The following is a 14620-nucleotide window of genomic DNA, read 5'->3' as shown; positions in this document are numbered from 1 at the left end:
ACCAAAGGAAGTAAAAACACCTATGACAAAAAAAAAATATCACTGTCAGTTCACCCACTATTGACAACTCATTCTCAATGCCTCAAAATATGCCTTGCTGACTATTTCCTAAGCGAGGACCCTTCTCCTCTGTCACCCTCCGGCAAGCAACCATATCTCCCTTGTATTCTTGGCAAGCTTACAGGAACAGGGGCTGTCAAGTCAGAAAAACTCTTGGTGGTAAAAGATTTAACACTGAGCAAACTAATGCAACTTGATCTCCCACTCATAATAAAAGCCAATCTCATGGTCTTGTATGCCACACAAACATCAACCCTGAGCTCTAGATGAGACAATACTGTTTGCCATTGCTAACCTATAAAGAGCACCTGTATCTGCACCGCATTCAGACCCGGAGCAAACCTCTTCTCTGAACACTTCTACACATCTTTTCTTAGGTCTATCACCTTCCCAGGATCGAATTTGCTGATGCTGCTTTGAATGCCGTTCTCCACAATGCAAAGTATTTGGTAGCCGACATTCTTTTTAAGTTCCTCCTATATCTTCAACATCACCTCAACGCAAATTATTTGGCGGCCCCTTTCCTAAAAACCTTCATCCATATTCCCAGCTTCATTTGTGTTCATCTTGCACTCACCCAGATGAGGGGATCCTAATTCGACACCTTATAGAACAACTTCAACATGGAAAAGAAAAACATCTTTAAACCTACTAGAAAACCCTTCTCAAAGCAACATTATTAAAGATATGACCAGTGTTAGACCTGGCACCATTGGCGTGGGTTACACCCTGCATTTTTGGCTTTGCCTCTTGTGTTTTTACTGTGTGTTGGACTTCGTTTTGTGGGTCTAGATGCTTTGGGCTCTTTGATACTGCTGTTCAGTGCCAAAGTGCAAGTGCCCCCTGTGTAAATTGTTGTTATGGGTTAGTGATTCCATGATTAGCATATTTGACTTACTAGTCAGTCCCTAGTACAGTGCACTGTGTGTGCACAGAGCCTGTAAGTCAAATGCTGCTGGTGGGCCTGCAGCACTTATTCTGCCACCCACATAAGCTGCCTGTATATGTAACTCAGGCCTGCCATTGCACTGCCTGTGTGCAGTCTAGTATTGCAATGACGAATTGGCAAGTGCACAAACTTGCCAGGCCCTAACCTTCCCTTTTCCTAGATGTTTGTCACCCCTAAGGTAGGCCCGAGGTACCCCTGTGGGCAGGTTGCAGTGTATGTGAAAGGTAGGACATGCCCTATGTGTGTGACAAGTCCTGATACTGAAATACTGCCAATATCGTTTTTCACTTTCGCAAGGCTATTTGTTCCCATAGGATAGAATGTGGAGTTTGCTTATAACATTTTATAAACATACCTACCCCAGGGAACAAGATAGGGAAATAAGGGTTGATATGCCTGAACTCAGAATGTTAAGAGGCATCTTTTAGTGAGGGTTATTTTTACATTCTGTGTTTAAAAACACCACTTTTTACTGTGACCTTGTATCGGCTATCTCTCCTTAAATGCCACTGGTACATGGGTATTGAATTGAAGCCTGTTTATGTTTAATAAAGAGACTTTAAACAAAAAAAACACTTTTAAAAAGTAGGTATTTTCTTGCTTAGCCGTCCAGTGTGCTTCTGCCAGGATGTGTATTCACTGTCTGGCTTTAGTGTGACAGGGGCTGAGGAGATACCTCCTTGAGTCTGGACGAGTTAGGGCCAGGCTAAATAGACATGGGCTGCATTTAGGGATGGGGGAGGAGATTTCCTTTCACCTGAATGGGTCTGGTCTGCCTTCCACAAAGCTAGCTGCACCAGTGAGGATGGAAATGGTTCTGGCTGGCCACAGACACACTTTGCCTTCAGAGAACAGAGAAAGGTATTGTATAATAAGAGGGGCCCAGACCAATGAATTTTATATCACTTCTGGGAAATTAAGAGGAACCTTTGCCAAGGGGAAGAGCTGGAGAAACTGAGGAGGAATACTGCCCTTGTGCTGTTTGCTGCCTGGGGTAGGCCTACAGTGGCAACTTTCTGCCAAGGAAAGGGAAAAGGACTTGCTGTGTCCCCTGCTTGAGGAAGATCTCCAAGGGTTTGAAACTGAGCTTGCCTCCTGTTCAGGGACACAGACTTCACCACCAGCTCCCCTGAACTTCCTTGCTGTGAGTTCTGTCCTGCTAAGAGGTGCCTATTGTTGTTTCGGGACGTCTGGAGGCTGTTTGCCGCTGGGAGCTGGAAAAGTAACGCAACTTGAAGAAGCGTTATGCATCCACTCCGGTTTCTGACGCATCGTCGAAGAAATCGTCACAGCACTTGCCCTTGGCTCGAGAAACCGCTGCACACCGCATCAAGTCAGTACACTGGTCTCCGAAGTCAGAGGTCACCACGCCGATTCGGACGCAAGGCCTGATGTGCGGCTGCATGAATCCACGCATCGTCCCTGATCGTCGCATCGCATCGAGGTGCCAAGTCTATCGCATCGCTGCGGGATACAGTACGAAAACAACGCATCACCTCCCCACGTAGTAAGAAACAGAGCATCACCTCCTCTGCTCAGCAGTAAGGAACCGACACATCATCTCCCCCAGAGTACGGAACTGACGCATCAGCTTCCCTGAGTGTAAGGAACCGACGCAGCACCTTCCCTGCGACTCTTTTTGTTTGCGTGTACGACGCATCCAAGGTATTTTGTGTGAAAAGTGTTGCACCTGTAATTTGCATTGAACTGAACTATTTCTCCCATTTGTAAGTCATAGTTTTATTACTGTATTGTGGATTTGTGTTGTTTGGTCTCATTTTGGTTAAGATAAAGATTACTTATTTTTCTAAACTGGTGTGGTTTCCATCTGTAGTGTTTTCACTGTATTGCTGTATGTGTTTGCAAATGCCTTACACACTGCCTCGGAGATAAGCCTGTCTGCTCCTACCAAGCTACCAAGGGGGTGAGCAGGGGTTGTTTTAGAAGCTTATGCCCCTTACCCTCACTAGGAAGAAGGGTCCCTACTTGGACAAAGGTAACTACCTCTGCCAACTAGAGACCCTCATTTCTAACAACCATCTTAAAGAAGTGAATGGGAGCAAGAGATCTTTAGTTCCAACAAGCCAAAAAGACATCATAATCTAAACAAACTCTAAACAGACAAGACCCACACCGACTGATGTGTACTTGTTGTTCACATGAGAATACCCAGAGTATGTCAGCGCCGTCACATAGAGTACTCTCTGACAGATGAGACAACTGAGAAAGATGCATTCACTGATTGCTAATGAGCTTCAGCGTCAGCTACGCCAATGTACTGTACATAGGCCTCTTAAAATACCAGGTCATCAGGTTCCAAAAAGTCTAAACCTCTTCTGCCATATTCACCCTGACCTTAAATCTCCAAGTAATATAATTGAGGGACTGTACAAAACTGAAGATACAGTTCCCTTGCATTATCACAGACAAGAACAGTGACTGCTGCATAACTTAACAAAGGACAAGCTACTACTATTAATGCATATATATGGCTTAAAATCCACAACAATGTTTATTTTGAATAAAAACCTGGGCATGGCAAAACTTCAGGTAGGAACTGGAAATCGTTATTAAATGAAAATCTATTCAAAAATTGAAACACAACTGCAAATGTTACTAAACTAAGGAACAACCATTAATGTATTTATGATGAACATAGAAAATGCACAATACATTTTAGACAATTAAGGCATGAACATAATACAACTTGTAGAAAACACATTTTAAAGCACTTCTCTCAATGAAGTATGGAGCATTTTTCAAAACGGGATATGGGTGCTAGATGGGATCATCTATATTTGAATTTATCTTAACTCCAAGTAGGAAGGTTTTAAATCTGTGGACAGCAGCACCAAGAATAATAAAGACTTTGGCCTGTTTAAAAGGAGGACACTAACAAACCTTAGCCAAATCTTTCATTAGCAAGGACTGCTTTGTCTCAATTCGCCCACGCTCTTTCCTTTTCCAAATTCGTCGATTTGATGTACCTTTCCATACATACCAACCCTTCCCACACTCTTCAATCACGCTTGTCATTACTAGGTAAAACCCTAAACATTCTAGTGCTCAGCTATCAATCTCGCTCATTTTCCATTTAATTCAGTGCAAGACCATCCAGATTTTCCAAGCTCAGTAAAAACTCCTGATTTTATTAAAGACACGGAAGCTAGTGTTGTGCTTCTTAACTTCCTGTTTATTTAATGGCAGCAAGTTCTATGAATTTTCAATGCACTATCGTAATGCTTTGAAAATTCCTAGTAAAAAGAACTACCAAAACATTTACAGTGACAATCAACCACGTAGCAACACTAAAAAGCTCCGAAATTCAACACGCTGGGCCTCGTTTCTTGATGCAGTCACCAATAAGTGACCAAGAGAACCAATAATAGAAGAATGGAAGCTCCAACATAGTAGAATTCAGGATTACAATCTGGGACTGTCCGCATACCTCCGCATCCATGCAGAAACTTGTGGAACTGACGCTGGAAGTTTTAAAACAGAAAAATTAGATCATGACCCATTAGATAAAGACAAAAAGGGAGGGAGTGTTTTGGTAGATCTAAAGAAACAACAAGGAGGCAAGATAATACTCGCCTCCCTGGAGTTTATAAAAGTGGGGAACTTCCTTTAATTGTAGCAACTAAACCCCAAACGTTTTGGAAAGACCAGAGGGTACTATTATGTTTGTTTAAGGCATACTGACTACAGTCACAAAGGAATGTTCAACCAGTTGCAATAAAATCTCTTGAAAGTAAAGTCGCTTGCTTAGTAGCCTGGAAAATGTCATAATATATATTCTAGTTTATAGTAAAATCCAGTTCATCCAACTAAACTTCAAAGAGATAAGCAACGCACATATACTGTACATTCTCAGAGTGCTAGTTCTTAATTCATACTGGTTTAAACACCTGACAATCCATAACTTGGGACGAATAGGAAAAAAAGGTTAGAGCCATGATGCAAAGAGATCAATAGTAAAATAATGAATCTATAATAAAAGGAACCCAATTGGATCTGAATAGATGTGTAGAGATTTAAAACTGACTTGTAAAGATGCCAATCACCGTAATTTAAAAGATTTGTGGACTGCCAGTCTGACCACCGTGCCTAACAAAAATGAATGTGTGTCCTCATGTAACGTAACTGGTGCTATGTAAAGCGCTCTGATACCCTATTCGGTTCGGGTCAAGTTTGCGCTATATAAAACTCTGCAAAAAAAATAAAATGTACTACTGCTTCAGGCAACACCTCCAAAAATATTTGGCTTTGATTTTCAATCAGGTACCCCTTAGTTGAATGATATGGTGTACTTTGAACCTTTTTTTGACTATCCATTCAGAGAACAATTTACTGTGAAATTCTGTACGCAAAGGAGAGGCAAACAGTTCTGAATATTTATTTTTATGGATCTGAGATGCTATACCCCACTCAGAAATTTGGTGCAATGAGCTCCTCAAGCTAACAAATTTGCATCCGACTCTCCTAGACTGGGGAAAGAACTGAACATTGCTTTACATCCCCCTCTATCTAGGAGTTGTAGACATGCAGGAACCTTCTCCTTTGATTCCTGATCTAAAGAAAATATGTCAGAAACAGAAAGTAAATATTTTAAATCAAGCATGCCAACTTCTGGAGAGCACAGCAACGAAGTGCACTCAGAAACATTTATTTATGGAAGAGCGACTAGTTACCGATTATTGGCTATGCCCATGGGGGAGGAACATGCCTTCTATGAAACTGACTGTAGTACGTCCTTTATTAAGGGTATTTGGGTCTGTGGAAGTACGAATAAGCAAGTGACTGAGACCATCAGAAACCCTAGAAACTTCATTTGAGTAAAAGAAAAATTATATGATCTTTAGTAATTTACTGTGAAACCCAGATTGTGCAGGAAATATAACAAGTTCTTCAATTTGGGAGATTAGTAGTTTTCGGTTTTGGGGCATAAAGAGCATGTTTTTCCAAAAATCAACATTAAATTCCTTGTGGTTTAAGATATATCCTGAAGGGTTTTAACAGTTTGAACTGAAGCTATTTAGTTTCATCTTTATGTATAGGGACAGTCATATGATTAACAATCAGGTTTATTCTGATGAGTCGTTCCCCTGGTTTTGAGGAATAAACACTTTTAACCGCTGCAGTGTATTGGACGCGTGGGATCCATCAAACTTGAAAGTGCTCATGTGTGTCGGTTGGCTCTAGCGCGTCCGACGACATGGCACAGGAAATTCCTCCGGTGCAGGCACCAGAGGGATTTCCTTTGCATAAAAACTGCCTTGGGAGCTAGGGAAGGGCGCTCCCCAGCTACCAAGGCTGCTGTGATGCTTTTAGTGAAATGACGATCAGCGCGCATAGCGTGCTGACTGCATTTCTCCGAAATGGAAACTAGCCTATCGGCTCCTTACAGTTTTACTGCCTATGTGCTTGTGGGGCTATCTCAGACCCTCGAGCACGTAGGCAGACGGGAGAGGTATCATTGGAAAGGGGAGAATCTCCCCTTCCAAGGGTACCCCTCCCTAGCGGATCCCTGCTTGGGGATCAAAGCAAGAGGTCTATCCCCAAGCAGGGATCCACCACTAGACACCAGGGAGGGGGGAGTGGCCCCTTGGGCAAGGGATTTTGCTCGCCCCACCAAATGTTTTGGCACAAATTCAGTCTTTCTGCCCCCCTGGGAAGCAGACGGGAGCAAGAGCCCCCAATCTTCCTGCCCCCAGGGGGGGCAGAAAGCACACTAGGCGCCAGGGATCTTTTCACTGTATATATACAGGGGTGGGGCTGCACAAAATGGGCATGCCAATGCCCACAATGCCCCCCAAAAATGCCTGTCTTTCTGCCTCCCCAGAAGGTAGATAGGGGCAACAGCCCCTGATCTGCCCAAAAGGGGGGCAGAAAGCAGACTAGACACCAACAATTATGCTTTTTTTATATAAGTGGCTATTCAGAATGGGCATGTCAATGCCAACACCTCCCCCACAAATCACCACAGTCTTTCTGCTCCCCTCCCCCAGAGGCAGATGGGGGCAATAGCCCCTTATCTGCCCACAGGGGGTCAGAAAGCTCACTAAGCAGCAGGGATTAAGTTGGGTTCTTTATAAATAGGGATGGGGACTGCCCGAATGGGCATGCTAATGCCGCCAAGAAAATTAGCCACAGTCTTTCTGCCTCCCCTGGGAGGCAGATGGGAGCAATAGCCCCACATCTGTCCCGCCCAGAGGGGGAAGAGAAAGCCCACCAGGGATTATGTTGTTTTTTTATACATAGGGATGGGGGCAGTCCAGGATGGGCATGCCAATGCCCCTACCCCTCAAAGAACTTGACAGTCTTTCTGCCCCCCACACTCCCCCGAGAGGGAGATGGGAGCAATAGCCGCTAATCTGTCCCCTCTGGAGGGGGTTGGGGGGCGGGGGGGCAGAGAAACCCACTAAGCAGCAGGGATTATGGGTTTTTTTATACGTAGGGGCAGGGCCTGCCCAGAATAGGCACGCCAATGCCCCCACCCACCAAATAAATTAGCCACAGACTTTTTGCCTCCCCGGGAGGCAGATGGGGCAATAGCCTCTTATCTGCCCCCCCCAACCCCCACCCCATGGAGGGCAGAAAGCCACTAGAAACCAGGTAAAGTTTTGCTTTGTGTGTGAACTGGAGTTTGGCAGACAGTCTGCATGTACTGACCTGTGACTGCCATTTTTTTGGGTTGTGTGTGGACTTGCACTTGGCTAATGGTGTGTGCATACTTATGCTTGATGATGGTGTGTGTAGATTGGCGCTTGCCTGGTGATGTGTGTGGAGTGGCGCTTGGCTGGCGGTGGACTGGCGCTTGGCTGTGTATATGGCTGGTGCTTGGCGGGCAGTGATAGTCGTGGGTAGCGCTTGGCTAGTGCTGTGCGTGGAAGGTAGGCTGGAGGTGTACATGGATGGCACTTGGCTGGTGGGATGCATGGATGGCACTTGGCTGGTGGGATGCATGGATGGCACTTGGTTGGCGGTGTGCGTGGATAGCGCTTGGCTAGTGGTGTGCGTGGACTGTGTCTTGGCTGGCCGTGTGGGTTGAATGGATCCCCTAGCGTTTTCTTACACAGAATCTTCTACAAACCTCAAATTTACTTACAAAGTCATATTTTTATCACATTTCTGTGTGGGAAACTTGTAGGATCACGTCACAGCCACAAATATCCCGCCAGCCAGTGTTCCCCTTGGTCTCCCGAGAAAAATCATACCTCACTTGTCTGGGTGTCCAAAGTAGAGTCTGCTCAAAAAGGTATAAACAAACTACCCTTTTGGACCCGCTTAGGGTCCCCATCAATAGCTACATGTTTGTATCCCTTCTATGTCACAGGCACTTGGCTCATCCACATAACTACAGTATCTTTTTTATCGAGAGACTGAGGGGAACACTTAGTGGTAGGAAATATGTGCCTTGCGGTGATCCCACAACTGTCCCACACAGAAATTAGAGGAAAATGTGACCTTTTTAGCTAAATTAGAGGTCTGCAATGGATTCTGGGTAAGAAAACGTTGGGGGGTCCACGTAGGTCACATATCCTGGACTCCCCCAGGTGTCTAGCTTTCAGAAATGTCTTTTTTTTTTTTTAAAGTTCGCCATGATGTTTGCAAGCCTGGGGCAAAAAACAAAGGTGCCCGCCAATCTATCATTAAATGACCTTGTTTTGCAAGGGGTCACCAGTGTTTTTGGTCCCTGGCTCGGCAGCCAGCTGAGGAAACCCTCCAAACCCAGACATTTATGAAAAAAAGACACCCAGGGGGTCCAGGGCAGTGTGACTTGTGTGGATCGCCCAATGTTTTCCTACCCAGAATACCCTGCAAACCTCAAATTTACCTGAATAAAATCAAATTTTTCTCACATTTCTGTGTGGGAAATATATGGGATCATCAAGCTGACACAAATTAACTACCACCCAGCCAGTTGTCAGGCTGTTACTCCATATTAGTACTACGCCCAGATTGTACAGTGAGGATCAGATTATTTCCCCCCCCCCACAGAGTGTAATTCCGGGTCGACATGCATTCTCTCTTCACCTAGCACATGGATGGTGCATGAACACTGCTCATACCAACAAGAATTCTAACCTTGATCTGATACTACTTCCCCTCGGCACGATTTGAATACCTGACTACACTGATGTGCATTATTGGTTTCCATAGTGATAATTCTGCATCTCATTTTAAGCCCTGATGAAGTTCCTTTTGCACAAAGGAATGAAACGCGTTGGCTGTGTGTCAGTTTTTAAACCATGTTTTGAATAAAGAAGTTTGACGGACTCAATTTGTTCTCTTGGCTAATTTCTGGGTGCACCTTCCTCTTCAAAGCATCTTTGCTTGTGTCCGGGTTATACAAAGCATTGTTGGTCACTGTAAGTGTTATGTTTCAAGGAGCGCTCTCTTTTACCTGCTTATTTACCGCTATGAGGAGCTACATTGTGATTGATAACAAATATCACTCCAAAAATTTATGTAGTGCATCATGGGTCCAAATGTGTCAGAAATCATACCGGAGGAGCCTGAGGCAGGAGTGAGGTTTTACTTTTTGAGTTTTACAGAAACACTGCTCTCTGTGAAAATGGAATCAATTAATTGGGTAGGGGGTTGGGTTTGACTTTAAGGAAACTGACCTCTTACCGGCAGAGGCGAAATCTTGGAGGTTTAAAGAGCCCAGTGGCAAAAGCTTTAAAAAGTCCCTTACCAGTTACTTCATGGCAAAAGAATTTCTGCACCGACAAAGCCATATATTTATCAAATTAGGTCCAACATGTTCTGGTTCGTCCTATTCAACTATACTGACAACAGAATTAACTCCTTTTTGCGTAGCACATTTGCTTTCCTTTTGTGACATTGTGCTTTAATGAGCGAGGTCAATAGCGCATTCAGGTATTCTCTCGGGTTCCTTGAGGGAAGCTTACCATTATGAAGCCGTAAATGTCCGAAATCTTAAGGGAACACCTTTTATCTCTCATATGGACGTGCAGCACCTGTTGCAGTTTTCAACAGACTGATGTGTTTGCACTCGGTCACCAAGAGTTTGGGAAACAAACATAGTATCATCCAAGCGCTCTCTCACACCACAGCCAAGAAAGTTGATTTTTTGGGCCAACGGATTATTGAGAGCATGCCCCAGCACCTGCAGGTGTGTTCACATGCCTGTGGAGCAAAGAATAGTGCCTCTCTTGGGATGTGTAGCCAGGGCATGACTCATGCCAGATGGGTTCATTCTGTGATCCTTCTAAAAAAAACTAAGATTTGGCAATTAACACAGTTGCAAATGTCCATCTGAACATGGGGCCTCTCAGTCTGTTTTAGAGGCAAAGAAGAACAATATCATGGCTCTTATTTGAGGCTAAGGAGGTGTTGCTGAGACGATGTTGGAGAACATTTAGGAGGGGGTGAAGTTGGGCTGCAGTGAAAAGGGAAAAGAGGAACTAGTGCTGCACAAACCATGTGTGACCTGAGTACCGGGGCACCCGTCTCTCAACCTTGGAGAAGAGAGTCTGGATAAGGCAGAGGGGGCATGTTTGAGCTATGAAGGTGCCACTTGCAGAGTATACAACCAGGACCCGTCTCCCCCAGCTGAGTTGATGACTGACGAAAGAGTACCTGATGCAATGTGTAGAGCAGCCATGCTCTGGAGGACAAGGAAACATTAAGGTTATTGAACTACCAAAGAAAAAAAGACTAAAAAAAAGAGCGGTCCAGAAGACCACTTGAGTATTTTTAAAACTCTGCAGCAACTCCGACCCACAATCGTGCACTGAGTGAGTGCAACATTCGAGGTGCTAATGTTAATAGTACAATAAGTAAAGGTACACAATTACTGTCTGCAATGAGGCATAGAGGGAGTGTTTGGAGGAGGGCAGGAAAACGGAAGTGGGAATCGCCTAATGTGGTTCTTTGGAGGTGATTCTTTAGTAAGAATTCGCTATGAATATGTGCTCAAGACTTAACTCATTATCTTAATCCTTATTGTAGCAAGCATTTTGTTCAGTGTAAGAAAGATATATTTCTCATCAGTTTTGTTACCTGTAAAGCGTACTGCACTATCACCATTTTGGGTAGGCTGCATTATATCAGACTATAAAATAAATAAATAGTAAAGCATGAAAATGTCAGGAAATGCAACCACCGAGTCCAACTTGAAAGAGATCATCAAAGCTGCCAGACTGCACCTGTGCCTCCCGAGGGAAAGGAGACATATTGTACAATATGCACACAGGCGAATCAACCCTCATTTTTTTAAACACAACTTTCATTTGCATTTTGTATTTTAGGCATTACATAGCCAGAGCAATGCAATGTACCTCGAAGAATAGAATCACGGAGTTCTTATGAACTGTAAATGGTAAAAATGAGTAGAACACTAAAGATGTATTAGCATTATTGTCCGAAAGAAGATAATTGGCCATTGCCCGTCATACACAAACTTCACTGATAGGACTAGATTGGACACTAGCAACTACATTATAAACTGCGGGAGGAGGCAACAGAGCCAGAGGAGGGAAAAGGGGGAAACAGGGAGGGTAACACTCCTTGACAAGCCTAGTAAGAGGGAAGCAGGTGTACCTAGGGGGCACCACCACTTTACAGGCCTTACAATACACTCCTGTGAACAGAGCTGACGCTCCTATGAGATCGAGTCCAAACCCGTGGGTCAGGAGGCAGAGTAAGATGCAACCCATGGTAGTCTGGAAAGTGCTTTCATTTTCACAGAGGGAGTTCGGATATGCCCACCTTAAGGTTTTTTAAGAGGTTATCCCATGTCGTAGTTATAGGGCACATTCGCAGGCCCCTAGCCTTCTCTCTTCGCAGTACTCTGCTATCAGCTTCTGCCCACCTGAATAGAGTGCTACTTCAAGCTACCGGCAAGGTATGAACTTGGATTTCCAATGTATGGCTGCAATTTTGCTATGAGGAGCGCTAGATTGGCCAGTTTTGTAGTAGCCCTATCGTTCTTAGTCCTGTTATAGACTCGCAGGGCAACTGAGTGTCACTAAAGGGGGAATGGGTGTTGTTGTGATACAGCAAGTGGGTGAAGTCTGCTGGGGTCAAAGGAGCAGCGGGGGCAGGAGGCAAATGCTTGAAGGAAGCAGTCGCTGATAGTGGCAAAAGATAGGGAGGCTAATAAAGTATTGAATTAGCTTACATTTTGCAAAATGAGATACTGAAATAGGAAATTCCAGGAACTGTGACCATTCCTTACTATGAAGGACTTGGCTTGTATTGGTTTCCTGTCTATCTATCGGTTTGGATAGCAAGGATGAGGCTAAAGGGACGAAGGTTCTCTAGAACTGGGCCTGGACAACTGGCTGGGGCTTCGGTGCAGAATCAGCAACCAACCAATATGTATGTAGAAAATGGAGGATGAGTCGATAAAACATTAATTGACCACGGTGAAGGTCAATCTCTCCATTAGCTCTCCAAACAGGAGCAGGGCATTATCTTCAAACAAGTCGCCTATGGTTGTGAGGTTGTTCTAGCCACTGCGATGTGGAAGGCCCAAAAGAGAAATGGCTGGGACAAATGGGGTCATCTATTTGGTGAGAGTCAATGCCTGTGAGTAACAGCTGAAGACCACTCTGGGAAAGCGGAGGTAGGCCTGGGGTTGCCAATCAGGAGTCCATTCACGTCCTCCAGTCACAATGGGTTGTCCCTATGAATGTTTTCTCAAGAAAGAGGTCAGCTAGCCACAGTTCAGAAACTGGGGCAGGACTTCGAGGCACTACAGCTCAGAATGAGGGGCCTCTATCATAGATAGGTAGCGCAGTTTGGAAAGAGCCACCTGCATCTTTCATTAAGCAGGATAAGGTCCTCGAATAGGGTGTCCTAGCCTCAAAATTAGGCGGCTGATAGAATGAACAGTAGGTTCGAAAAATAATACAGCAGGCAGGGAGGACAATCATTTTCCAGAGCGATAGAACCCTAAAGGAGTCAGAGCGAGTGTTTTTAAGAAGAAATCTGAGAGGTGTTGTTACTTCTCTAGCTAAGTTGCCATCTAAGAGGTCCTTGTCAGTAAGATAGATTCAAATACCCAGGTAGAGGAAACTTCCGTTTTCCCAATGTAAGGGGCCTCCCCACAGGTTCAGCGAGGTCTCATGAAAGCTGGACACTAATGAGAAAATGCAGAATTTGAGCCAATTCACACAGAGGCTGCCACAAAGTCCCTCAGAAACTGGATAAACCAGGCAAAAGGGACGATAAAGGACTTTGAGGCAAATAAGGAGATCATCTGCATAAAGCGAAGTCGAATGGATGCTATCCGTAGGTGGGATACTCCAAGTTGTCCCCCCATCCCCGCACTCACAATCGTATAGCCAATGACTTAATGGCAAGTTTGAAGAGTAAGGCCAAGAGAGGACAGCCTTGGTAGGTCCCACTACTGATCACAAAGGATGAGGAAAAGGATCTGCCCACCCGGACTGCAGAGGTGCAGTGGGGTGAGTGTATAGGACCTTAATGAGATGGATGATGCCGGGACCGTAGCCAAAATAGGAGAGGACTGCAAAGAGGTAGTCCCAGCACAGAGTATTGAAGGCCTTTTCAACATCCAGGCTGACAGCCGCATATCTCATACAATGCAACGCCTGTAAAGACATTGGCGATTCAAGAAGTGGTTTCTATAGGGAATTAACGTGTTATAATCTGATGGATCACATGGGGAAGAAGGGTCTAGAGGAGAGTGGCCAAGACCTTCCCAAGAATCTTATAATCAGGATTAAGAATAGCTATACATCTGTAAGAAGATGGGCAACTTGGGGAATGCTCCGACTTGAGCAGAGTCAACCATTTCCCCTCATGATGAGAATCTTTGCCCACCTCTGGATTATTCGATAGTCGGAGGAATTCCAGAAACCTGAAACCAACCTCAAGGTTTGTATGCCAATTTTTAGTGGCTTTTCAGGATACTGTGAAAAGGAAATGTCCATCTCTCCTAATGTAGGTAACAAGATATTCACAGTCCACCTTCTTGCACTCACTCCACAACTGAGATTGGGAACCTGGGGGTCCAATCAAACTTTCTTATGCGTATCCTGGTCTCCCACCCTGCTTGGTTACCCCTTTTACTGTTCTTCTCCTTATTCTTCCTCCTCCATTAATTTTGTTACCAACCTCTCTGCTGGAATGGGGCGATGACCTGCATGGTACACACTCCTATTGCCCTCACAATTATTAGAAACATGAAATTAGCTAAATGGCTACTGGTTGTGTGCACTGGATACAGCTATCTAATATCTGTCTATTTACATGCTGAAGATAGACAATAATTTGTGCATCTCGGGCCGCCCTTGGTTATTGCATTCCTGGTCTGCTTCTTTTTATTTTATATTTCCACACTATGACACTTACTAGTGTTCTGGCCAGTAATGTATTATAAAACCAATGTTTGGGTGAGGAACTGCTTGAGATGGATATTGAGAAATCAAACTCTCATGAAACAAACTGTATTTTATATTATATGACATACTTTAATAACATAACGCTATAATGTGCCTCAACTTACAATTGAGAACCTATGGGGTCGAGTCAAACATCTCCAATTCTGGGAGAAACTGGCAGTGCAGATGGTGGCCACAACATTCCCCAACCCTTACTCTCCAATCCATT

At 44.4% G+C, this 14620-nt stretch overlaps 1 protein-coding gene across 1 annotated transcript in view; it reads right to left on the bottom strand.

Moving 5' to 3' along the window:
- The window catches only part of SRBD1 (S1 RNA binding domain 1), a 781048-nt gene that overhangs the window by 568177 nt on the left and 198251 nt on the right, over positions 1–14620 (bottom strand). The window lies entirely within an intron of this gene.

Source organism: Lissotriton helveticus, chromosome 6, assembly GCF_964261635.1.
Source record: "Lissotriton helveticus chromosome 6, aLisHel1.1, whole genome shotgun sequence".
NCBI classification, from domain to species: domain Eukaryota; kingdom Metazoa; phylum Chordata; class Amphibia; order Caudata; family Salamandridae; genus Lissotriton; species Lissotriton helveticus.
Note: the sequence above shows the minus strand (reverse complement) of the source record. Positions and strands in the feature narration are given on the sequence as shown.